Source organism: Sus scrofa, chromosome 16, assembly GCF_000003025.6.
Source record: "Sus scrofa isolate TJ Tabasco breed Duroc chromosome 16, Sscrofa11.1, whole genome shotgun sequence".
NCBI lineage: Eukaryota > Metazoa > Chordata > Mammalia > Artiodactyla > Suidae > Sus > Sus scrofa.
In genome coordinates, this window is record NC_010458.4 from 33,647,035 (window position 1) to 33,674,759 (window position 27,725).

At 39.4% G+C, this 27,725-nt stretch overlaps 1 long non-coding RNA gene across 2 annotated transcripts; it reads right to left on the reverse strand.

Moving 5' to 3' along the window:
• On the reverse strand, window positions 555-27,316 carry LOC110257265. 2 transcript variants are annotated; one of them, XR_002339654.1, is made up of 3 exons: window positions 27,079-27,316; window positions 6,589-6,765; window positions 555-1,466 (listed from the first exon to the last, which is right to left on the reverse strand). It is a non-coding gene; the product is annotated as an uncharacterized LOC110257265 (long non-coding RNA). The 2 variants fall into 2 exon arrangements; XR_002339653.1 differs by lacking the exon at window positions 555-1,466 and adding an exon at window positions 5,096-5,820.

A 27,725-nucleotide genomic window follows, 5' to 3' on the forward strand; every position in this document is an offset into this window, starting at 1 on the left:
CTGAGCCATGACAGGAACTCCCTATGTTTATTTTCTTTCTCCTGCTTTCTTGTCTCACTTCCCCTTTTCTCCTTTTCTCTTCCTGGACTACAATACCATTCTGAAAAGGACCCTCGGGGCTTCTGGTACTGGATGCGTCTGCGGCATGCCCTGCGTTGAGGTGGAGGGTGAGCAAGAAGGGCTGTATCACTAAGCAGGCTGGTCCTCTCCTAGGCTTATAGAGGGGAGAGACTGGGTGTGAATCTGAGAAGTCTCACAGGGAGGCCCCAGGGCCTTATTCCCAGCACTCTGCTCTTGGGTCTTAGGAGAGCTGCCATGAGGAAAGAGCAGATTTCTCCTTTTAGTTCAGTGCTGTGTTTCTAAACTCACATCAAGTCCGACCAAATGTATGTGGGACAGGAACTCCTGCTGTGGCTCAGCGGTAATGAACCTGACTAGTATCTGTGAGGATGAGGGTTCAATCCCTGGCTTGCTCAGTGGGTTAAGGATGCAGCATTGCTGTGGCTGTGGTGTAGGCTGGCAGCTACAGCTCTGATTGGACCCCTAGCCCGGGAACTTCCATATGTCGCAGGTGCAGCCCTAAAAAACAAAACAACAACAACAACAACAAATGTATATGGGACAGCCATATGGTCAGGGAAAAAGAGCCCTTAGAGTTTCTCACCAGGTTTCTTTTACACTTATTCCAGTGGAAGAATTTTTTGTGGAAAGATTTCCCTTGGGGTTCCCTTTGACCAAACTTTTGCAGCCAGAAGCAATGAGGAGGGCACAGGGGTTGTGGGAGGGACTTAGAGGCCCCAGCCACTGGACTCTGAAGTTGGATTTGCTCTGAGGAGGTACATCAGGTCCTGGCTTATCCCACACATTCCAGGCAAGGGGATGCCTGGAAAAGCCACAGGTCAGCTCCCAGGGCTGCTTTCCAATATATCAGATACTAACCAAGTTACCATCGCCAAGAAGTAAGAACTTGGGGTTTTCTGAACTTAGCTCAGCTCGTCAGTAACAATCAGGACAATGGTTCTGGGTGTGGCTCCATTTGGGGCTTAACCTGCAGACCAGAGGAAGGAACAGTGAAAAGCTGCTTGTGTTTCTGTGGTTTGGCAGAGCTGGAGAAGAGGCCGTAGGGTAAATCACTGGGTGTTTGTGTCAGAATCTCTGCAGTCGGGTTGGCCTGGTTACTTTCGAGTTGCCTGGCTGATAGGTAGACAATAAAAGCCTGTACTTGGATAATAACAGTCCCTTATTATTCAGTGTCTCCCGTGCGCTTGATGACACGTGAGGTGCTTTACATACACAACCTTGATGTCCTTAGAGCTGCTGGTATTTCCATTTGTAACATTGAAAAGTCAGGCCATCCAGGGAAATTTAGCAGTTTTTTTCAGCATCAGGTTTCCAGTAAGTGGTCAACATTTTAACTCTGGTACACAGGCATACCTGGGAAATGTTGCAGGTTTGGTTCCAGACCACTGCAATTAAGTGAACATCAGAATAAAATGAGTCACCATGAATTTTTTGGTTTCCCAGTGCACATGAAAATGATCTTTATACCATACTGTAGTCTATTAAGTACCCAATAGCATTGTTTCTAAAAAAAAAAAAAAAGTATATACCTTAATTTAAAAATCTTTTATTGCTGAAAAATGCTAACCATCAGCTGATCCTTCAAAGAGTTGTAATCTTTTTGCTGGTGGAGGGTCTTACCTCTGTATCGATGGCCACTGACCAATCATGGTGGGAGTTGCTAAAGGCTGGAGTGGCGGTGGCAATTTCTTAAAATAGGACAGCAGTGAAATTTGTCACATCAATTGACTTTTCCTTCCGTAAACCATTTCTCTGTACATGCAATGCTGTTTGATAGCATTTTACTCTCAGTAGACCATCTTTCAAAATTGGAGTCAATCTCACAAATCTTGTTTCTGGTTCATCAACTAAGTATATGTAATATTCTAAATCCTTTCTAGTCATTTCAATAATCTCTACAGCATCTTCTCCAGGAGTAGATCCCATCTCAAAACACATTTTTTTTTTTTTGGTGCATTCATAAGAAGCAACTCCTCATCTGTTATACTTTTCACAGGAGATGGCAGTGATTCATCCCACCTTCTGACTCTGCTTCTCCTTCTAGTCCTCTTGCTATTTCCACCACATCTGCAGGGACTTCCTCCATCAAGTCTTGAACACCTCAAAGTCATCCATGAGGATTGGAATCAACTTCTTCCAAACTCCTACTAATGTTAATATTTTGATATCTTCCCATGAATCACAAATGTTCTTAATGGTATCTGGAATGGTGAATCCTTTCCAGAAGTTTTTCAATTTATTTTTCTCCGATCCATCAGAAGCATCATTACCTATGGCAGCTACAGTGTTACAAAACATATTTCTTAAGTAATCAAACTTGAAAATGGAAATGACCCCTTGATCAATGAGCTACAGAATGGGTGCTGTGTTAGCTGGCATGAAAATAGCATTAATCTCATTGCATATCTCCATCAGAGCTCTTGGGTGACAAGGTATACTGTCAATGAGCATTCATATTTTGAAAGGAATCTTTCTTTCTGAGCAGTAGGTCTCAATGGTGGGTTTAAAATATTCAGTAAACAATTTTGTAAATTCATGTGTGTCATCCAGACTGTCACTCATGTATAAAGCATGGGCAGGATAGATTTAGCATAATCCTTAAGCGCCCAAGGACTTTTGGAATGGTCAGTGAGCCTTGGCTTCAACTTGAAGTCACTAGCTGCATTAGCCCCTAACAAAGGAGTCAGCCTATCCTTTGAAATTTGAAGTCAGATACTGACATCTCTTCTTTGGCTGTGGCATCTTCCTCCAATATAAGGCTCTTTGTCTATAAGCCTACAGTGAAAATCTGTTGTTTAGGGTTGGCCCTTCACCAATAATCTTAGCTCTATCTTCTAGATAACTTGCTGTAGCTTCTACATCAGCATTTTCTGCTTCATCTTGCACTTTTATATTATGGAGATGGCTCTTTCCTTCAACCTCATAAACCAACTTATGCTAGCTCAAACATTTCTTCTGCAGCTTCCTCCCTTTCTCAGCTTTCACAGAATTGAAGAGAGTCAGGCCTTCTCTGGATTAGTTTTGGTTTAAGGGAATATTATGGCTGTTTTTATTTTCTTTTTAGGGCCACACCCATGGCATATGGAAGTTCCCACCTAGGGGTCACATTGGGGCTACAGCCACTGGCCTACACCACAGCCACAGCAACACCAGATCCAAGCCATATCTGCGACCTACACCACAACTAATGGCAACAGTGGATCCTTAACCCACTGAGCAAGGCCAGGGATGAACCCACGTCCTCATGGTTCCCGGTCGGGTTCATTACCACTGAGCCACAATGGGAACTCCTGTGGCTGGTTCGATCTTCTATCCAGACCACTAAAACTTTTCCAAATCAGCAATAAGGCTATTTTGCTTTCTTGTCTTTAGCGTGTTCACTGGGTAGCACTTTGAATTTCCTTCAAGAACGTTTCCTTTGTGTTCATATAATTTTGCTAACTGTTTGGCTCAAGAGGCCTAGCTTTCAGCCTGTCTTGGCCTTTGACTTGCCTTCCTCAGTAAGCTTAATCATTTCTAGCTTCTGATTTAAAGCCACTCCTCTTTCACTTGAACACTCAGAGGCCACTGTAGTGTTCTGAACTGCCCTAATTTCAATATCATTGTATCTCAGGGTACAGGGAGAGAGAGGGAGACTGGGGAATGGCTGGTTGGTGGAGCAGTTGGAACATACACAAGTTATCACTTAGTTTCCTCTTTTGTGGGGAGGCTTCGCAGTTCCCCTACCACAACCACAATAGTAACATCAGAGATTACTGATGGGAGAACGCATAATAACTATAATAGTAATGAAAAAAGTTTGAAACACTGCAAATTACGAAAAAGTGACACAAAATGAACAAACGCTGTTGGAAAAACGGTGCCAATCAACATGCTCGATGCAGGATTACCACAAACCTTCAATTTGTAAACAAAAACAAAAACACAAACAAAAAATAAAACACAATATCCCTGAGGTGCAATAGGGTGAGGTATGCCTGAACAGTTATTTTTGCTATAATGCAAAGGCATTCTTAAATAAACCTCACAGTTGTCAAAAGAGTGAACCAAAAATAAGGCTTGTGGGAGAAATGGAGTTGGTGCTAGAAATATAATTAGAAACGAAAAAACCCAATAACAATAGAAATAGAAATGCAGGCACATCTGAATCTCTATCAGCATTTGTGCCTAACATCACAGGCGGTCTGTCTTTTGCAGCCTTACATCCTGGGGGCTCAGGCTTATTCCTAGGGATGTGGGACTTTGGAGCACTCACTGCCAGCAGAGAATGCTCTCACCAGCATTAGTGATCTGATACAGGGTTTTAATACAGAGGGATGCATCTTTGAATCATCTTTCATCTATACTCACTGCTTCATCAGATTTTTTTTTTTTTTTTTTTTTTTTTTAGGGCCGCATGTGTGGCACATGGAAGTTTCCAGGCTAGGGGTTGAGTCAGAAATGCAGCTGCTGGCCTATACCACAGCCACAGCCACATGGGTTCCAAGTTGTATCTGCAACCTATGCAGCAGCTTGCGGTAACACAGGATCCTCAACCCACTGAACGAATGAATGAATGCCAGGGAATGAACCTGCATCCTCATGGATACTAATCAGGTTCTTAACCCACTGAGCTACAATGAGAACTCTAAGATATTTTAATATAATAGAAAATTTAGGAGCTGGTTAGTGATTTCAAGAACCACTACTTTAGGGAGTTCCCGTCATGGCTCAGTGGTTAACGAATCTGACTAGCAACCATGAGGTTGCAGGTTCAATCCCTGGCCTTGCTCAGTGGGTTGAGGATCCGGCGTTGCCTTGAGCTGTGGTGTAGGTCACAGACATGGCTCAGATCTGTGAGTGTGGTGTAGGCCAGCAGCTGCAGCTCTGTTTAGACCCCTAGCCTGGGAACCTCCATATACTGCAAGTGTGGCCCTAAAAGCAAAAATAAATAAATAAATAAACAAATAAATAAACAAACAAATAAATAAATAAATAAATAAATAAAAATAGAACAGTTTGTTTGTTGGAGAAACCAGTCCTTTATATTACAGAATAGTCCACATTTTGAATTTGGCTCATTGCTTTCTCATGCTGTTTAAGCATTTCCTCTATTCTCCATATTTATATTGGTAAGCTAGTTGTTAGACCTTGAAACTTGGTCTAGGTTCAGGTTCAATTTTATTGGCAAGAACACTTCATAAGTGGAGCTTTATGGCTCCTGCTGCCTCATATTTTGAAGCACAATGTAGAGGCCTAATTTCAGTGATGCCAAGATTGATTAGTGTGTTAGGAGTTGATAAGTGGATCCCTCCATTATAAAGTCCCCAGCAATTTTGCACTTCATGATTTATCAACTATTAATCATTTCGAGATCCACTGTTTCACTGAGATTGAAAAACAGAAAATTTCTGAGTCTATCATTCTTTCTGCATTTATTAGGTAGAATTTTTTTTGCAAAGAACTTGACCTCACCAACTCTTAGATAAGCTGAAATACAGCTTTTCAGGAAAAGTGAAGTCTTGATTCTTTTCTTCTGCCAATTTTGAGAGTCAAGAGCTGGTAACCTAGCAGATTTAGATGGTGATCCATGAGTCTTTCATGAATAGCAGTGTAACCACTGAATTTCTATATACTGGTGTTTTAAGCATTGATATCATCCCTTTTTTCTCAGTTTGTCCCAACTTGCAGCAGGAGCCTTTTCAGTTTAGTGTTTATGTACTTTTGACACGAATTCTTCGGAGTTTGTTTCCTTGCTTCCTGGCACAAAAACATATCTGACTCATTTTGTAAATGTCCTGATGTGGACTTGGAATCAACTATTTCTCTAAAGGAGAATGGAATTTAATGATCATATTTTGGTCATGAAAGAGGATGTTACTCTTGAATAAGAGCAGAATGCAGACAGGTTTTCTAAATACGCACTAACAGTGATAAAACTTTTACAGTTCCTTCAAGAGAAAATACTCTTATTGCAAATCAAAACTCAATAGTCTTGACTCCATTTTTCCTATGAAAAAAATGTTTTTCTGCATCTCTGGTAACATTTGTCTCAGTAATATAATTATTTGGTTTAATAAAACTGATAGGGAAGTGAACCACTAAACTACCCTAAGTACTAGGAAACTACCCTAAGTATTTCCAAATGCCCAGCTATGAAATTTTGGACTCAGAAGCAATGCTTCAAAATTTCCCTTTTTTTTTTTTTGAGTATTAACACATTTAAAAGAGTAAACATTTGCTCATTTTTGGTTGGAATGTTCACACATTTTCCACTTTATAGATGATTTTAGCTTTATAGATACTATTTTGGTTTTGTCCTTGGTTCAGAAATCTGTTCATTTTATTTGTGGCAGTTGCTTGCAATAACACTTTCAAATAACATCGTCACTTTCAAATTAACATAGGAAAAAATCCAACTCCAACTTTATTAGAAACCAAATGATATGCAAATTGAAACAAGGGCATTTTTCTTACGGCAAGTTAGCAAAGACTTAAAAAATAACACTCCATTCCAGGGAGACTTACCGTTTCGGTTTTCAGGCCTGCCTTGCAAAAGAACAGGATTTCGTTCTTTTCTACGTGGGGTGTCTTCTATCTCCTTCCCTCCCCACACATCAGAGCTTCGCTCCCTCAGGCTCTCTCTTCTGACCTGCCAGGTTTGAACTATACTCTGGAGAGAATTCAGGGACCCACTACTTCTTTCTGTAAAGGACCAGATAGTAAATATTTCAGCCTTTGCGGGCTAAGCTGCAAAATAGCATTACATAGCTATTTACGTAACCATTTCAAACTTAACATTAAAAAAGGAAAAACCATTTTTAGCTCACAGGGCTGTGCAAAAACAGGTGGCAGACCAGACTTGGCCCTCAGGCTGCAGTTTGTCAACCCCTGGCTTAGATTCTCCTGTAAGAAAGAAAGCCTAGTTCTGAGGAGTGTTATCCAACGGTCTTGAGGGGCTAGCTTCTTTGGTGTTCACCTCACACTGAGCTCTGGTCATGCTACTCTTGGGCGGCCCCCAGTCCATGACTTAGCAAGGTCTAGCCTCTGGCTGACAGCCAGTAAGGCAACGAGAGCTGAGTCCTCTAGCTACAGGGAACTGAACTGGACCAGCAACCTGAAGGAGCTGGGAAGAGGGTCCTTCCTCAAGCCTGCAGATAAGAGCCAGCGGCCATCTCCATGTGGCCTTGCAAGATCCTGAGCAGCGAGCCAGCTGAACTCACCCGAGCTTTGAACTGCAGAACTAGGAGGTAATTACTGGGTATTATTTCAAACCACTAAGTTTGTGGTGATTTGTCATACAGCAATAGAAAATGAATACACTGGGAATTGGTGTTTTCAGGGGACGGTTCCTATAACCTGGAGTAGAATGGGTTGGAGGTAGGGTGAAAGACTGGTTTGGGGAGCAAAGAGGCCAATGACCAGACAGACTGTATCACAATTTCGTTAGCACAGCCTTAAATGCTTTTGGCGTACGTGGCTTGTTCTTGTTTTCTCAGTGAAGATAAAGATTTCATCAACTACAAGGGAGGCTTCATTTGTGATGACCATAGGATGTCAGACATTTCAGCTACTTACTGTTAGTCTAATTGGAGAAAGACATTATTATTTGATGATGGCCATTTCAGCCTTTTCTTTTCAGACCATTTTCTCCCTCTGATGCAGTGTTTGTGATAGAGGAACAGCTACTAAGAGGTGGGGGCTGCAGAGAAAAGTCCAGGGCCACACAGATGAAGCAGTGAGGTGCCCTAACAGGAAGCTTGGTAACCCGCTGCTGCTGCCAGAAGCAAGTACCTGTGGCAGTTCACAGGGAGTGAGGGAGACAGTCAAAGGTGTGCTGAGAGGACAAAAAGTCAGCCCCCAAATGATTGCTTATAAAAATCCAAACAGAACCTAGAAGTCCCACTGCCTAGCTTTTAAAAATCTATTATTTCTTCCAGACAGAAGCACATAGAGGAGCAAAATGCCTTATTTCAGTATACATGTGGAGAAAGCAATGCCCCAAGAGAGCAAAGCTTTAAGATCTTGTGATCAAAGAATTGTGAAACTAATAGCTAATAGAGAAGAGATAATAGCCCCTTTGAATGCACCTTGAGTGCTCCTATGAGACGTGCAATCTAATTGTGGTATAATTGCCAGCTACTGATAATGGTTTTTATTCCTATGGTTCGTGCTACGAGAAGTCTGTGTCTATCAGTGCTAGAAGTGTATGGACCATCAGGGCTGGCCAGGGACCTCGCAGCAGTAATTGAATGTAAGAAGGCAGATGGAATTGAATATATTGTTTATCAGAAGGTTTAGCATTCAGTTTCCATGATAACCAGTCCAAGCTTAATTGTACAGAATTCTGAGGCTTCATTAATGAAACAGTATAGAATTTATACTTGTAATAGTATTACATTGATTGCCTGATTTGAGGGTAAGTAATTGAGGTGAAAAACTTAGGGTTTATCTGCTTCAGTAGCAAGTATAGTTAGGAAAAATAAATAGTCCCTGCCATTAAAGCTCTTATTTATAGATGAATACCAGCTAATACATGTAGAAGTAATGATATAAATAGAAAAAATTAGTTTGCAAGACATAATGAAATAATTGACCAAGGCAAGCATCCATAATGAATGCTAAAACTGTTAGAATGGTTGAGTCAACAGAAACTAGAAAATAACATGGTACCAAAGTATCACTTGATAGGTGAATTGCCAATAGCTAAAGATGGGGGAGCAGCTTTTATGATAGATACATGAGGCTTTTATCACTTGGTAATTGAACGTAATATCTGATTGTCCTGCTATAAATGATGCCATGTGACTCCTGAGATACTGCTTTATAAACTATTTGTCACCACCAGTGTTCTAACCACAGTGTTTAAGTGGAAGTTGTGTCTGAAGGCTTGATTAGATTCAAGTTAAAGGACTACAAAGCAGAGAACAAATTAAGTGACACGAGGAAGCACCTGTATACCTATGAGGACACAACTGGACACACTGAGAATGAGGGACTTCCATAGACTTTTGATCTGATCTCTTAAAGTCAATGGCAAGGAAAAAAGGAGGAGTTGCTAGATTAAGAGACTAAGCTCAGTGCAGGATCTTTGACTGGATTTTGGTTAAAAACTTAAAAAAAAAATCAAACCACTTTGAACCAATGGCGAACACTTGAATATGGCAGGAAAATGATGTCAAACTCAGGAGAACTTACTGATGAAGCATTTAATGACAAGACTACTGAGAGGTGTGGTCAGGGCTAAAGGAATCAACAAAGGATGTTGAGGTACCCAGCATTAATAGGAAGGCCATTGCCAGCCACTCTTAGACCCAAATGAGCAGGTGTGGAGGCAGTTCTAAGAGCTCAGTCACAGCTAGAGCTGTGTCAGGGGGTGCTGCTTCACAGGAGATACAGTGGTAGATGCAGACAAAGCCAAACCAGCAACCCTGCAGCAGGGAGAAGAGAAAAAGCATCCCAGCCTATCTCCACACCCTTATCTCCTACTGGTGCTTCTGTTGGCCTCTGGTGCCTGTGGGCACCTCCCATTGGCTGAACCCATTTGGGAGCCTGGCTATGGCAGTCTGTACAAGTCAGCCTCTTGGGGCTCAGAGCATAGAAGGCAGCTAATGCATCTGTGAGGGAGCAGCAAGTGGTAATAAAGCACAGATGCATAGTGGATTAGAGAATTCTTGCTAATTATTAGATGATAGTGGTGTTGTGGTTATATAGATGGCCTTTGTTTTATTTTTTAAAGTTTTTTTGGGGGGGAAATGCATGTTGAAGTATTAAGGGATGAAATGTCTCGATGATTCATTTATTCTGAAGTGATTCAACAAGACAGATAAATAGAATAGATACTTGAACAAATATGGAAATGAGTTTACAGGATTTTCTTATTTCTACCAGCTTTGTGAACTCAGGCTCCAAGTACGTTATGCCTGAAGAAACAGTCCTTTCTCTCGCTTCCAAACCCAGTATCTGGCACATGGTAGATGCGAAAAATTGATTTCTGACCCATACACTTCTTTCTCAGTGATTATCACATGTCTTGACTACCCTATTATACAATTCTGTTATGAATAAATATATCAGATTGTTTTATCTTGTCTCTCCTGTAAGTCAAGTTCCCTGATAGCTACAGTTTTGCTTTATTCATCCCTGATCACCTACTGTATGCCTTACGGTCTCCTCTAAAATATATACATATAATCTTTTTTAGGGCTGCACCCATGGCATACGCAGGTTTCCAGGCTAGGGGTCCATTCGGACCTGTAGCTACTGGCCTACACCACAGCCACAGCAACACAGGATCCAAATCACATCTTTGACCTCCACCACAGCTCAGGGCAATGCCAGATCCTTAACCCACTGAGTGAGGCCAGGAACCGAACCCACATCCTCATGGATACTAGTCAGGTTCGTTAACTACTGAGCCACGATGGGAACTCCTAAAGTATATGTTTTAGTTCTATCACTCCGAAGAAATGCTCTAAGAGGTGAGAAGATTGAGAAAGTAGGAAAAGTCAGAACAGAAGTTATATCAGGTGGTAGAGTCTTTCTATGGACTGAATGTATGTTTTTCCCTTCCCCACAAATTCGCACACTGAAGCTCTAACCCCCAGTGTGATGGCATTTGGAGGTGGGACCTTTGGATGTGCTGGATCATGAGGCAGAGCCCTCAAGATGGAATCAGTTGCAAGAAGGCAACCATATGCGAGCCAGCAAGAGGACTCTCACCAGACACATAATCTGCCAGCATCTTGATCGTGGATCCCCCAGCCTCCAGAACAGTGAGAAATACATGACTGTTGTCTGAGCCACCTAGTGTATGGTATTTTGTTATAGCAGCCTGAAATGATTAAGACATGCCTAATTAACCATCAAAATGACCTTCATATATGATCAATTAATCTACAACAAAGGAGACAAGAATATACAATGGAGAAAAGACAATCCCTTCAATAAGTGGTGCTGGAAAAACTGGACAGCTACATGTAAAAGAATGAAATTAGGAAATTATCTCATACCATACACAAAAAATAAACTCAAAATGGATTAAAGACCTAAATGTAAGACTGGATACTATAAAACTCCTAGAGGAAAACATAAGCAGAATATTCTTTGACATAAATCACAGAAATATTTTTTGGATCCATCTCCTAAAGGAAAGGGAATAAAAGCAAAAATAAATAAATGGGAACTAATTAAAGTTAAAAGCTTTTGCACAGAAAAGGAAACCATCAACAAAATGAATAGATAACCTATTGACTGGAAGAAAATATTTGCAAATGATATGATCAATAAGGGATTAATATCAAACATATATAAATAGCTTATATAAGTCAACACCAAAAAACTCAAACAACCTGATTTAAAAAATGGACAGTTCCCTTCGTGGCTCAGCGGTTAATGAACTGACTAGGATCCATGAGGATGTGGGTTTGATCCTTGGCCTCACTCAGTGGGTTAAGATCCGGTGGGGGACGGGGGGAATGGACAGAATACCTGAAAAAAAACATTTTTCCTAAGAGGAAATGCAGGTGGCCAACAGGCACATGAAAAATTGCTCAACATTGATAATCATCAGGGAAATGCAAATCAAAACCACACTGAGATACCACTCCTAGCATGGCTATTATAAAAAAGAACACAAATAACAATTGTTTTTGAGGATGTGGAGGAAATGTAACCCTTGTACACTGTTGGTAGGAATGTAAATTGATGCAGCCACTGTGGAAAACAGTATTGAGGTTCCTCAAGAAACTAAAAATTGAACTAGCAATATGACCCGGTAATTCCACTCCTGGGTATATATCCAGAAAGTCACACAAAAAACTAAGTCAAAATTATACATGCACCCCAATGTTTGTAGCAGCATTATTTACAAGTGCCAAGATGTGGAAGCAAACTAGGTGTCCATCTATGGATGAATGGATAAAGAAGATGTGATACACACACACACACACACACACACACACACACACACACACACACACAGGAATACTACTCTGTAAAAAAGAATGAAATTTTGCTGTTTGCAGCAATATGGATGGACTTGGAGGGTATTATGCTAAGTGAAATAAGTCAGAGAGAGAAAGACAAATACTGTAGAATAGCACTTATATATGAAATCTAAAAAAATAAAAATACAACAAACTAGTGACTATAACAAAAAAGAGGAAGGGATTTCTCATTGTGGTTCAGTGGGTTATGAACCTGACTAGTACCCATGGGGATGCACATTCCATTCCTGGTCTTGCTCAGTGGGTTAGGAATCCGGTGCTGCTGTGAGCTGTGGTGTAGGTTGCAGATGCGGCTCTGATCCTGCATTGCTGTGGCTGTGGTGTAGGCCAGCAGCTGCAGCTAATTTGACCCCTAGCCATGGAAGTCCATATGCCACAGATGCAGCCCTAAAAAGCAAAAAAAAAAAAAAAAAAAAAAAAAAAAAAAAAAAAAAGCACACTCCTATATATAGAGGACAAACTAGTGGTATCCAGTGTGGAAAGAGAAGGAAAAGGAGAAATATAGGGGTAGGGGAGTAAGAGATACAAACTATTAGGTATAAAATGAGCTACAAAGATACACTGTAAAACATGCAGAATATAGCCAATAATTTATAATAACTGTAAATGGAGTATAACCTTTAAAAATTGTGAATCAGTCTACTGTACACATGTAACATTTATAGCTACTACTCTTCAATTTAAAAACAGTTAAGGAGTTCCTTTCGTGGCTCAGCAGTTAAGGAGCCCGACTAGGATCCATGAGGTTGTGGATTCAATCCCTGGCCTTGCTCAGTGGGTTAAGGATCCGGCGTTGCTGTGAGCTGTGGTGTGGGCTGCAGATGTGGCTTGGATCTGGCATTGCCATGATTGTGGCGTAGGCTGGCAGCTATAGCTGTTTGGACCCCTAGCCTGGGAACCTCCATGTGCCTCAGGTGTGGCCCTAAAAAGCAAAGCAAAAAAATAAAATAAAATAGTTAAAAATAACCTCATGGGAGTTCCTGCTGTGGTGTGGTGGTTAAGGATCTGGTGCTGTCTCTGAGGTGCTGGCCTGGCACAGTGAGTTAAGGATCCAATGTTGCTGTAGCTGTGGCATAGGTCACAGCTGCAGCTTGAATTCAACCCCTATCCCAGGAACTTCTAAATGCCATGGACATGGTTGAAAAAAATATCCTTTATAAAGGGAGAGGAAGATAAAGGACAAAGCCTCAGAGGGAGAAAGGATTTAGGATAAAGCTTGATTAAATGACAGACTCTTGGTGACCTCAGCCCAGGGTGAATGAGAGGTCATAGGGTGTGGGAAGGCAAATAGCGTCAGGGCCTCAGGTGGAGATAAGGTCTCTAGGAAGTCTGGAATGTCCACAGGTAAGGAGGAGTCAGGCAGGGATTGGCCATCTAGACAGCTAGCTTATAGGCAGAAGCGAGGTCCAGATGGGAACAGGCCTTAAGGTCTAGGGATCAAAACAAGGAGATATTTCTATCTGAAGGTAGGGTTCAGAATCCAGACAGGGAGACTGACAACACAACAAGATCTGAGATTATGTAGAGGCAGATTTGAGAGGAGGCAAATGATGGATTCATGTAGATTATTATTTCTGGAAATTCTAGTTAGTGACGCACTCTGAACTCCTATAGCATGGTAGCACTTGAAAGGTATTTGTGTTGTAATTATATGTACACCTAATAAAGGCTGCATATTGAGCCCTTAGTATCTGACAGTTACTCTTTTATACACACTATATATAATTCATTTAAACTCACACTAACCCCATAAAAGTAGCTACTACTATTACGTCTGTGTTACAGATGAGGAAAATATGAAGAAAGAATGACTTATGCAAAACTGATCCTTTTCAGGCTGATCTTATAGAAAAGTGCTGGCTCACTGCAAATTTCCATGGAAACTGATCAGGTTTGATTGCCTTAAACCATGCACTGTAGACAAATAAGGGTCTTGCCCTTTATACTTCTCTTCTTACCAACAAGAGCTGGTGTTTTCTGAGTCCTGAATGTTGATGTGATGGATCCTGCCATTGGCTTGTACCTCAGCTCTCTGATCTTGCAGACAGAATAGCTGGTGCTACCCTCAGTCACCAGTGCTGAGTTGGAAGGACAGAGTTGGAGGCAAGGTTCCACCCTGCCATGCTGCTCCTGTATTCCAGCCCCTGATGCCACCAGAGAGGAAGCTGGGCTTTCCTAATCGCATAGCTTAAAAGCTCCACAGCCCAGGGTAGAGGGCACCTCTCCTGAAACCTGAAATCCAGATATGCCAGATTGCTATGTGCTGTCCTAGAATGAGTAACTGGAGACCGACACACTTAATTGTTTCCCAATGAATAATTGCTTCAGAAATTTGGCCATTTAATGTTTTTTTGTTTGGGTTTTTTGTTTGTTTGTTTGCTTTTTTCTTGCATGACATGCTAAAGCCTGGAGAGGAATTTTTGAAAGTCACACAGCCAGTATGGGGTAGAACTGAGATTTGGACACAGGCAGTCCAATCTACCATTTCTTGTGCATGATTTCTATGGGTAGGTAAGCTTTTTTTATGCCATTGTATTTCCACATAATGCATAGCATAAAGACTTGCACATACATTCTCACTAAATACTTGAATCATTGTAACAGTGATATGAAATAATAAGAGAGATGGAGAGCACTGGTTGAATTGAAAATCTTTCATAAAACCAGCCTAGTAAAGTCTCTACACACACAGGACACGGATGCTTTGAACTTAATTGCTAATGTGTTTTGAAGTTGAACTGAAAAAATGCTATTGCATCTGTCAGTTAAATGAAACAGACAATAAACAACCACCCCTATCTTCCACCAAGAAGAAATGATCCTTTAAGGAATACAGAGGACTTGGGAGAGTGTATGATGATTGTCAAACTGTGTGATAGATTTTTAGAATCTTAAGAGATGAGACAAGAGATAAAGATAGAAATGGAATAGTTGGCACAAGACTTTCTCACAAATTGGTCCTAGGTGGATTTAGGAGGAACAACCTGATTTGGAGGAAAAGAAGAGAAAATTTGCTTACAGGTGTAATGGAAAGCACAGATGCAGAAATGAATATGGAAGGTACTGTGGGCCAGTGAGGAAGGGCCATCATCTAGATTAGGGGAACATGCGATGTCTGGAAACAATGAGAGAAGTTAGGAAAAATATGATGGGACATATTATATGGGTTCAAATATTATCAGTGAACACTTGATATAGAAATTAATATAATGGTCATAGGTATAATAAAAGAAAGCAATGCTTTGAAAAATTAATCTGATAGTGATAATCAGAGTAGAGGAGCTTGGCCAAGATGTGGAGTAGAAAGGCCCTGAGCTCACCTCCACTTGTGGACACACCCAAAGCACAACTATTTATGAGAAACTAGTGATGAGAAAAATCTGGAATTTATCAGAAAATATTTTCTACAACTGAAAGTACAAAGAAGGAAGCGCAGAAAAATGGGTAGGAGGGGAGAATTCACACCCATGCCCCCAGGTGGGGAACTCAAAAATGGGAGAGTAATTACAATTAGAATTCTCCCCAAGAAGCTAGGACTTTGAGTTCCATATCAGGGTCTTCAGCCTGGGGGTCCTGCCCTGGGAAGATGAGCTCCTGGAACATCTGACTTTGAAGGCCAGCAGGGCTGTGTGAAATAGAGACTCCACTCTTAAATGTTGCACACAAAATCTCACATGTTCCGGGACCTAAGACAGAAGCAGCAATTTGAAAGGAACCTAGGTCAGATCCATCTGCTGATCTTGGAGAGTCTCCTGGAGAGGCAGGAGACAACTTGAATTTACTCTCAGGACATAGACACTGGCAGCAACCACTTTGGGGAGCTCATTCTACCACACTGACTCTGGTGCTGGCAGGTGCCATTTGCAATCCTCCCTCCAGCTTATTAGCTTTTAGCTTTGGGACCCAGCCTCAGCTCCACCCACGAAACTCTACGCACCAGTACTGGAACATTTCAGGCCAAACAACTAGACAAGGAGGGACATAGCCCCACTTACCAGCAGGCAGGCTGCCTTAAGATTCCGTTATCCCAAAGCTGTCCCTGGACACAGCATGTCCACAAGAGGAACCAGGACCTGTCCCACATACCAGTGTGTGAAAAAATAGACCCAGGATACCCAGGCCAAAGACCTCAGGTCTCAGCTCCATTCGCCAATAGGCAGGCAACAGCCCCAGGACCCTGTGTGCCCAGCCACACCCTCTAGCAGGTGGACACCAGCCCCAGGACCACTGCAGCTTAAAGCCTGCCATGGCAGGACTCAGGCCACCCACCACTGGCCAGCACCAGTCCTGGAACCCACTGAGCTTCAGCCTTGCCCAGCAGCAGGCCAATACCAGCATCTCTGAGACACTTTGGGCTCCTCAGCCAGCAACCCTTGTTATCTAGCCCCACTCACCAGTGAGCTGATACAAGTTCTGAGACACCCTGGACCATGCACCAGGTTGTGTCAGGAACCAACCCCACCAACTAGTGGCCTAACACTAGCTTTGGGAACTCTGGGTCTTGTATCCAGAGACTCCAAGAACTTCATTGCCTGCCAACAAACTAGCACTAGCCCCAAGACCTGGCTTCTCATCAGTAGGTGGGCACCAGCTCCAGGATCTTCTGGATGACAACCTCTAGTTGTCACTGCTAGTGGGTGCATTGCTCTCAGGACCACTGCAGCCCCAAAATCTGCCTTGTCAGGGCCCAGCCAACATATTAGCATGCTAGAGGCTCTGAGCAGAGTGGCTCTCTAGGATTACTGACTTAAAAGACTTAAAGTATTCCATGCAACTGGAAGTTAAAGGAAAACCAGGATAACAGTATTTATATAGGACAAAATAGGCTTTAAAACAAAGATTGTAATAAGAGACAAAGAAGAACATTACATAATGATCAAGGGATCAACCTAAAAAGATGTAATAATTGTAAATATATATGACCCAACATAGGAGCACTTATACACATAAAGCAAATATTAACAGACACAAAGGGAGGAATTGATAGTAACACATAATAATAAAGGACTATAACACTCCACTTACATCAATAGAAAGATCATCCATAGAGAACATTAATAAGGAACACTGCTTTAAATAACACATTAGACCAAATAGAAATGACATAGATAGATAGCTAGAACATTCCATCCAAAAGTAGCAGGAAACACATTATTTTCAAGGGGATATGTAATATTCTCCAGGACAGATCATATGCTAGGCCACAAAACAATTCTCAATAAAATTAAGAAAATTGAAATCGTATCAAGCATCTTTTCTAACCAAAATGCTGTGAGGCTGGAAATTAACACAAGAAAAAAATGCAAAAACTACAAACATGTGGAAGCTAAGCATATACTACTAAACAAATAATGGATAAGTGAAGAAATAAAAAAGTACCTGGAGACAAATGAAAATGAAAACACAACAATACAAAATTTATATTATGCAATTAAAAAAAAAAAACAGAAAAATTTACAGGATGCAGAAAATCAGCCCCAAGAGGGAAATAAATGATACAAACCTACCACAGGAAACAATAAAACCCTCAAACATCCTAACCTTACACTAAAGGAACTATAAAAAAGGACAAACAAAACTCAAAGTTAGTAGATGAAGAAACCTTAAAGATCATGGCAGAAATAAATTAAATAAAAACTAAAAAGCAATAGAAAATATTGATGAAACTAAGAGCTGGTTCTTTGAAAAGATTTAAAAAAAAAGATAAACCTTTAGCCAGACTTAGCAATAAAAAGAGAGAGAGGGCCCAAATCAATAAAATAAAAAATGAATAAGAAGTTACAACCAACTCCATGAAAATACAAAGAATCCCAAGATATTGCTATGAACAACTATATGCCAATAAAATGAACAAACTATAATAAATGGACAAATTCATAAAATACAAGACTGAACCAGGAAGAAATAGAAAATATGAAAAACCAATTACTAGTAATGAAATTGAACCAGTAAAAAAAAAAACGAAACAAAGCAAAAACCTCTCAAAGGTCTAGGACCATATGGATTCACAGGTGAATTCTATCAAACATTTAGGGATGAGTTAACATCCAAAAAAATTGCAGAGGAAGGCACTTCTAAACTCATTCTATGAGACCAGAACCACCTTGATATCAAAACCAGACAAGGATGCAAAAAAAATAAAATTATGGGACAATATAACTGACAAACATAGATGCAAAAATCCTCAACAAGATATTAGCATACCAAATCAAACAGTACATTAAAAGGTATGATGGGATTTATTCCAGGATGCAAGGATTGTTCAATATTCACAAATCAATGTGATAAACATATTAACAAATTGAAGAATAAAATCATATGATCATCTCAATGGATTCAGAGAAAACTTTTGACAAAATTTAACATCTATTTATAATTCTCCAGAAAGTGGGTATAGAGAGAACACACCTCAACATTATGAAAGCCATGATAAACACCCAGCTAAAATCATACTCAAAAAATTTCTTCTAGGATCAGGAACAAGACAAGATGCCCCACCATTTTTATTCAACATAGTATTATTGGAAGTCTCAGCCACCGCATTCAAACAAAACAAAAACAAACAAAAAACAAATAAAAGTAATCTAAATTGGAAATGAAGAAGTAGAACTCACTTTTTCTTTCCCTGTTGTGGCTCAATGGGTTAAGGACCTAATGTTGTCTCTGTGACAATGCAGGTTCGATCCCTGGCCTTGCTCAGTAGGTTACGGATCTGGCATTGCTGCAAGCTGTGGTGTAGTCCACAGATGTGGCTCAGACCTGCTGTTACCATGGCTGTGGTGTAGGCCAGCAGCTACAGCTCTGCCTTGACCCCTGGCCCAGGAACTTCCATATGCTACAACTGTGGCTATAAAAACAAAACAAAAACAAAAACAAAACAAAAAACCACAAAAAACAAACAAAAAATGCTCACTGTTTTCAGGTGACATGATACTATACATAGAAAATCCTCAAAACATCACCAAAAAACGACTAGAACTCATCAATTAATTTAGTTAAGTAGCAGGATACAAAATTAATATACAGAAATCTGTTGCATTCCTACACACTAACAATGAATTGTCAGAAAGAGATATTAAGGAAACTATCTCATTTACAATTGCTTTAAAAAGAATAAAATTGGAGTTTCCATTGTGGCTCAATGGTAATGAATCCAATTAGTATCCACGAGGATGTGGGTTTAATCCCTGGGCCTGCTCAGAGGATTAAGGATCTGGTATTGCCTTGAGTTGTGGTATAGGCTGCAGACTTGGCTCAGACCTAGCATTGTTGTGGCTGTGGTGTAGGCCAGCCACTGCAGCTCTGATTTGACCCCTAGCCTGGAAACTTCCATATGCTGATATGCTGAGGGTGAGGCCCTAAAAGCAAAATAAATAATAATAATAATAATTTCCCTAGAATAAATCTAAGGAGGTAAAAGACCTGTACTTGAAAAATTATAAGGCACTGATGAAAAAAATTGAAGATGACATAAACAGATGGAAAGGTATTGTGTTCATTGATTGGAAGAATTAATATTGTTAAAGTGGCTACACAAGCCAAGGAAATCCACATTTCAATGCAATCTCTATCAAAATATATCAATGGCATTTTTCACAGAACTAGAATAATTTTAAAATTTGTATGGAAACATAAATGACCCCAAATAGTCAAAACAATCTTGAGAAAGAACAGAGCTGGATATATCATAATTCCCGGCTTCAGACTATACTACAAAGCGACATCAATCAAAACAGCATGGTATGGGCATAAAAACAAACACATAGATCAATGGAACAGAATAGACAGCCCAGAAATAAACCCACCCACTTATGGTCAATTAATCCATGACAACGGAGGCAGGAATATACAAAGAAAAAAAGACAGTCCTTCAATTAAATGGTGCTGGGAGAACTGGACATTTACATGTAAAAGAATGAAATTAGAACATTTTCTCACACCATGTATAAACATAAACTCAAAATGGATTTTAAAAACTTAAATGTAAGACTGGAAATCATAAAACCCCTAGAAAACATAGGCAGATCCTTTGATGTAAATCAAAGCAATATTTTCTTGGGTCCAAAAAAGGAAAGGCAAAGAAAACAAAAGCAAAATACACAAATGGGACCTAATTAAACTTAAAAGCTTTTGTATATCAAAGGAAACCACTGACAAAATGAATATACAACCTACTGAATGAGAGAAAATATTTTAAAATTATAACTGATAAGGGGTTAGTATCCGATGTAAAAATATCTCATACAACTCAAAAAACAACCTGATTAAAAAATGGACAGAAGACCTGAATAGACATTTTTCCAAGAAGATATACAGATGGCCAATGAGCACATGAAAAGATGCTCAGTGTTGCTAATTATTAGAGCAATGTAAATCAAAAGCACAGTGAAACCTCACCTCTCACCTACCGGAATGGCTATCATCATTTCACAGTATTGGTGAGAATGTAAACTGGTGCAGCCACTGTGGAAAACAGTATGGAGTTTCCTCCAAAAACTAAAAATTAAATTACCATATGACCCAGAAATCCCACTCCAGGTTATATATATATCCAAAAAACTCAAAAAACACTAATTCAAAATGATACATGCACCCAAAGTTCATAGCAGCATTATTTACAATTGATAAAATATGGAAGCAACCTAAGCATCCATCAGTAGATGAATGGATGAAGAAGATGTGGTATACATACACAATGGAACATTACTCAGCCACACAAAAAAATATATAATTTGCCATTTGCAACAACATGGATGGACCTACAGGGTATATTGCTAAGTGACGTAAGTCTGACAGAGAGACAAATATTGTATGTTATCACTTATATGTGGAATCAAAAAAATAAACCGAATGAATACAGCAAAATACAGACCACAGATTCAGAGAACAAACTAGCAGTTAGAAGTGGGGAGATGGGTGGGGGAGGGGTGAGATAGAGTATGGAATTAAGGGATACAAACTACCATGTATAAAGTAAATAAGGTACAAAGATATATTGTATAGCAGAGGGAATATAGCCGATACTTTTTTTTTTCTATCTTTATAGCTGCACCTGCAGCATAAGGAAGTTCCCAGGCTAGGGGTGGATTCAGAGCTGCAGCTGCAGGCCATTCAGCAACACATTCAGCAACACCAGATCTAAGCTGCATCTGTGACTTACACCATAGCTTCTGACAATGCTAGATCCTTAACTCAATGAGCAAGGCCAGGGATAGAACCTGCATTCTTAATATAGCCAATATTTTGTAATAACTTTAAACAAAATATAATCTATAAAAATATAGAATCATTCTTATGTACACCTGAAACAAATATATTATAAATCAATTATATGTGATAAAAATTAATAATAAATAATAAAAAATCTGATAATGGTGTTTAAATGAATTGGAAAGAAGATCAATTAGAATTTTTTTTTTTTTGTCTTTTGTCCTTTTTTTAGGGCCGCACCCATGGCATATGGAGGTTCCCAGGCTAGGGGTCTAATTGGAGCTGTTGTTGCTGGCCTATGCCAGAGCCACAGCAACACCAGATTCAAGCCCTGTCTGCGAACTACACCACAGGTCATGGCAACGCCAGATTCGCAAACCACTGAATGAGGCCAGGGATCAAACCCGCAACCTCATTGTTCCTAGCTGAATTCATTTCCACTGCGCCACAACGGGAACTCCTAGAGGATTTTTTTATGATAATCTGAGCTGATACCTACAGATACTTCCCCCACTACCGACACTCAGAAATATGGATCAAATATTAATGGGTGATAGGCATGATGGTGAAAAAAAACAATATGATTGATGACATGAAGAATGGGATTTGAGAGGATCAGATTTGCGATTCTGAAGTCCTTAAATGTAGCATATATACTGGCCTGAAAATACAGTACTAAAAGAATAGGAAGAAATGGTATTTGCTAATACAGGAGCAGGAATAAAGATGAGACAATAGATGGAGGGAAAGAATAGTGCCCCCTGGAACAAAACAATAGAATATGGATGGTACTTCCTTATATGTAATATAGTTATTAAACATAGGGTGGGATGGACACATATCAGTTTCAGAATAGTAGTTATGCTGGAATTGTTATGTATTAGGAGGGAAGGAGGCAAATGGAACTGGGAGAGGGTTCAAAAAGGCTTCATCTCTACCTGTACTATTTTTGGTTTCTTGAAAATATCTGTGGCAAATACCTATATTGCCTTATTGAATCTTAGGAGGAGTACATCGATGTGTTTACGTTTTAATTTTATGTTGTATAATAAAATATTTGAAAAAACTATTGAAATAAACAAGCCTGAAACAAAGGGTTCAGCTCAGCAATGGACAAGAGGAGCCTTCTAACCATTCTTTCAGCACTTATCCCGCTGAGGAATCCCTTTCACGATATCCGTGAAACTTGTGTGGCAGTGAGATATGAGAGAGCAACATTTTCCAAGTCTCAAGGAAACGTACCGTCTTACTTTTGTTAATAATGGTTTAAGATTTTATAAGACAAATGCAGTCATGCTCCATTATCAAGACAGTTTCTGGGGCTTTGTTCTGTAATCTGTTTATAGTGCCCTCTAGTGGCAGCTCTACTCTTCTCTAAAGGAAGAGCTCATTTTATGTGTTGAAGGTTTGCATACGTTTTCCAACATACTAATGAAATATACATTCGATTTCATTTTTATGTTTAAGCAGATATGAGCAATTCCAGAGTAATTAGATTTTTGATTTTATTCTCCGTTCATCTTCTATAGCAAAAGGATCACGCTTTTCTTTTTAACTGTTGGTTAAATCTGTTAAATTTGTATAAGAAAAATGTTATCAATATAATACTTCAGAAATGTTGTGCTTCATGGGAAGTCCTTGGAGATATGTCAGTGCCTTCATTTTTAATACTATATTTGAACTTGAGGGGAAGCACAAATAATGTGAAGTAGTTCTGATTGAGGTTTCCTATATTTACCAGAGTTCTGGTGGTTCCTTGTCTGATGATGTTAGTTGACAGCACTATAGGGTTTTCAGTCATAATTGCATTTATTATTTAAAACTTGGCTGCAATTTTACTTCTTTACTTTGAACATAGAGTATTCTTGGACAGTTTTTAGTTGGAGATGCACATCAGACTTACCTAGGAATTGTTATTAAAACATGGATGTTCAGGACATACTCCAGAATTTACTCTACTTGATATTCTTGATACTCTCAGAAGAGTGTTAGAGAAAATGCTTGGTATGCCCTGGGTATATCATGTACATTATGTCTCAAGGTTATTATATGTAAGATGATGTTCATCATTTTTATGAATCCAATGAAACATACTGACTTTGAAAACTGGCTGATTATTATCCTTATAGACATTTTATCTAAAACGTTTTTGAAATGACTATTATCTTTATTTTAAATGCCACAAAAGCAACCACATTTACTTATCAGTTTTCAGTATTCTTGTTATAAATTCTCATCAGAACTTTCACTTTAAAAACCACCAGTAGAGAATGTAAATTGGTGTAACCACTGTGGTTACACCAATTTACATTCCTCAGAAAACTAAAAATAGAACTACCATTTGATCCAGCAATTCCACTCCTGGGCATCTATCCAGAGAAAACCATGACTCAAAAAGACACATGTACTCCAATGTTCACTGCAGCATTATATACAATAGCAAAGATATGGAAACAACCTAAATGCCTATCGACAGAGGAGTGGATCAAGAAGATGTGTACATATACACAATGGAATATTACTCAGCCATTAAAAGGAATGAAATAATGGCATTTGCAGCAATATGGATGGACCTAGAAATGATCCTGTTAGGTGAGGTCGGTCAGACAGTGAGACACCAACATCAAATGCTATCATTTACATGTGGAATATAAAAAAAGGACACAATGAACTTCTTTACAGAACAGATACTGACTCACAGACTTTGAAAACCTTACGTTTTCCAAAGGAGACAGTTGGGGGGTGGGGAATGGGCTGAGGGTTTGGGATGAAAATGCTATAAAATCTCGTTGTGATGATCATTGTACAACTATAAATATAATAAAATTCATTGAGTAATAAAAAATAAAATAACAAAATAAAATAAAAACCACCAGTAATACATTTTCCACAGCTATTGTTAAGTCTTGATCATCTACAGATAGGCTGTTTTTTCTCTAATGCTTTCCTGAAGGTTCTACAGTCAGCTACAGATCAGAGTTTGTATCTTCAAACAATGCTGTCTTGGAACCCCACAGAAAGGGATGGTACTGGGTACTTTTAAATTAATGACACTTCAAAGAACAGACTTGGTTGTAGGTTTATGTTGGCATTGCTTAGACAACTTTCAGTCTATCACTGAAGGCTGAGTCAGGATTTCCAGAACTCTATGGTTAAGAAGCAGATCAATTCATAAAATTGCTAATCGGAGATGCAATAGAACAAGAATTAATTACCTGGGACAAACGAACTCCCGAGGCATGATTATATGTTTAGAATATCACTGATGTTATTTTAATGCTGTAATTTATGGATATGAAAGGAAGCCCTTTCCTTTTAGGATATCTGTACCCTGTAACAATTTAGTATATTTTGCTTTCACAAAATGAAATACATTGCTTTCATAAATTTTTCAGAAAATGTTATCGAGTATTCTTACTTTTCACAGTAATAGAGTTGTTTGCAAAGGTTCAACAAAAATCTGTCCTCCTTTTACCAGACCATAACTGGAAAAATTAACTCTGAAATCAAGACCTTTCCTGGAATATCATATTTGGGAGGGATGCCCATTTAATCAGATATGACCAGACACTTTTGAGGAACTGAAAACTTTGGTAAGAGTAGAACCTCTAGGATAGCCGTTTAAAAGTTTTCAGATCATCATACTAAGTGAAGCCAAAAAGAGAAAGACAGACAAATATATATATCACATACATGTGGGATACATGTGGAATCTAATAAAAATGATGCAAATGAGCTTAGTTACAAAGCAGAAACAGACTCACAGATCTTGAAATCAAACTTGTAGCTACCAAAGAAGAAATGTTGGGGGAAGGAATAAATTAAGAGATGGGGATTAACATATACACACTAATATCTATAAAATAGATAACAAGGACCTACTGTATAGCACAGGAAATGCTATTCAATATTCTGTAATAACCTCTATGAGAAAATCTGAAAAGTAATGGGTATATGTATGTACTTTGCTGTACACCTGAAACTACACAACATTGTAAATCAACTATACCCCAATATAATTTAATTTAAAAAAGTTTGAGATTCCTTGTGATTCCAGGAAACAACACTTGGGAAGGCATATGTCTGGGAGTTCCTGGTGTGGCTCAGTGGTTAATGAATCTGACTAGTATCCATGAGGACACCGGTTTGATCCCTGGCATGCTCAGTAGGTTAAGGATCCTGCATTGCTGTGGCTGTGATGTAGGCTGGCAGCTGTAGTTCCGATTTGACCCTTAACTTCCATATGCCATGGGTGCAGCCCTAAAAAGACCAAAAAAAAAAAAAAAAAAAAAAAAAAAAAAAAAGAAGGCTGCTGTCATGACTTAATATCCTTGTTCCTCCTATGTAAGTCATCAGGCTACCTATATGGCTTTTCCTATTGGTCTAGATGCCATCTACATTTGCTGGATGTTAATAAACTGATTAAAATTTATAGTCAAATATTCCACTGATATTGTCTCCAGTTCTTTTTTTAGGTTATAAACTGATTATTGAATCAGTCTAGTTCTTTGTTTTTAAACCCCTTACTACACAATTCCTTTGCTCACTCTTTAAGACGAGAGAGGAAAGAAGAATGCAATCATCAATTTTTCACTAATTCATTGCTCCCTTTAGGCGGGAGGATGGTGCATAAGGCAAGGGAAGATGCAGGATGGTTATGGGGAAAATGGAGTCTAGGAGACCAAGGGACAAAAGCAGAAGAGTTAAGGTTTGATTTTGGAAATATAGTACAGGACTCCTGACAGCATATCATTCTCCTTTTTCTCTTTGGCAACAACTGGAAGAAAGGAATATTCCAGTTTTGCACTTAATTCTGAGAAAACAATATTGTTGCCCTATAGGTATGTTTCACTCCTACTAATAATGATTTGAGGTAAATTTAGATTTCTATGTACACAAAATATTTATTATTAGTTTCATACTTCTTTTACTGTTTTTATTTTTGTCAAATTCAAAAAAGGAGAGTTAAAAAAAAAAAGAATCGGAGAAGGACTGCTTTAAGCTAAGTTTTGACTTTGTTCACTATGCCTCACAGCATACATCTGGTTCTGCCACAGCCTTAAGCATTTTCACATGTCCTTTTGGTGGTTTCCTTCACTTAACTGGTCACAACTGGTTTCTTTTAATTGAAGTATAGTTGATGGATGACATTAGATTAGTTTCAGATGTACAATGTGATTCAAGAGTGGTTTACATTGATCACAACTGATTTTAATTACCCTATTAGTAGTTCCTATTGTGTGCTAGACTCAAAGGTGTACATACATTTTGTTCAAGACAAAACCAATAAAAACAACATTTAATGAAAGTGATAAGTTCTGGAGGCATCGGCTCTAGTGGGTTAAAAGCTTGGACTTGAGGGCTCCACCTTCACATCTCAGCTCCCTACCTACAAGCAAGCTATTTAAATTCCCTGTGCCTCAGCTTTCTGACCTGAAAATGGGCTTGGTCATAGTACTTGTAGCATAGGGTTATTGTGATGATTAGGTAAGAGAAATGCAAGTAAAGAGCTTCCTATAGGGCTAGCACATGTGAAACTTTCAGAAGTTATCTGCTATTGTGACTACAAAGTTACTTTTACCCACTGAGAAGATTTCATTCTCTCACAGAGCTCCAACAGAAATGTACTAGAAACGGGGAACCACAGCACAAGACATGATTTTAAAAAAAAGGCATGGTGGTAAACTTCTGATTCAGAGGTCAGATATATTTTCTGTTGGTAAGAGCTAGCAGTCAAGTTTTAGAAAAATGAGCTTTTCCTTCTAGCAATGACAGGGTAGCCAGTGATTGGGCGACTTACCTTTTCCACACCAGTGTCAGTTGAAGCCCTGTGCCTGGAAGCTGGAGCCAGGATATCTGATGTTCACGATGAGCTTCTCTTAATGAGCTCCTGGGAAGTGTGGAGGATTTGGATCAGCCCATTAAAGGGGCTTTCCCTGAAGTGCCCGCTCACTTTACGTACCATTAGAAAAGACTTGAGTGGAGCCCCCATGTGGCTCAGTGGAAATGAACCCGACTAATATCCATGAAGATGTGGGTTCAATCCCTGGCCCTACTGGGTTAGTGGGTTAAGGATCTGGTATTGCTGTGAGACTCTCAGACTGTGTGTCACAGACACGGCTTGGTTCCTGAGTTGCTGTGGCCATGGCTGTGGCTGGAAGCTGTGGCTCTGATTCAACCCCTAGCCTGGGAACCTCCATGTGCCTTGGGTGTGGCCCTAAAAAGCAAATAAATAAATAAATAAAAAAGAGAGAAAAAGAAAAAAAGACTTGAGTTATTAGTACCTACTTCTATTCCATCATGCCTTTCTCCCCAATTATTGTCTATACATGCCAATGTGCTAGAAAGGCTAAAACAAAGCCACCTTCTTTTCACATGGCACTTCTATGCATCAGGGGCCTATGGGAATAGGTTTTGTTAGCATTTAATACCAGTATTTGTTGGCTC